Genomic DNA, 376 nt, shown 5'->3' on the forward strand with positions numbered 1-376 from the left:
CCTTTGCTCAGCGATACATCGATAGTTACAGCTTCATACCAATGGTGCTGTCCAAGACAACCGCTGCTCTAAACTTGACAACGACGGAAAAAGGCTACTTCCCCCATCATTTCAACCGGCGTGAAAATGAGAGGTATGTGGGACCCTACCCCGACAAAAAGTTTTACGGGTATGACAACATGTCCGATAAAGACCAGACCAAGTTTAATGCGTGGTACGGTACTGTTACGGGTAAGGTCTTTCGCTTCAGGGATGAGCTGCGCGAGTACGGAGTGAAGGACGTTGTCTTATTGCGGGATGCTTGCATGAAATACAGAGAAGCATTCATAGCGTGTACTGAACTTGATCCGTTCAGCTTTACAACGCTCGCTAGCTG

General features: G+C 47.9%; 1 long non-coding RNA gene across 1 annotated transcript in view; it reads left to right on the forward strand.

Moving 5' to 3' along the window:
* Nucleotides 1-376, forward strand: part of LOC107564878 (uncharacterized) — a 19,584-nt gene that overhangs the window by 522 nt on the left and 18,686 nt on the right. The window lies entirely within an intron of this gene.

The sequence above is a fragment of the Sinocyclocheilus grahami genome, unplaced genomic scaffold, assembly GCF_001515645.1.
Source record: "Sinocyclocheilus grahami isolate Dianchi unplaced genomic scaffold, SAMN03320097.WGS_v1.1 scaffold968.1, whole genome shotgun sequence".
NCBI lineage: Eukaryota > Metazoa > Chordata > Actinopteri > Cypriniformes > Cyprinidae > Sinocyclocheilus > Sinocyclocheilus grahami.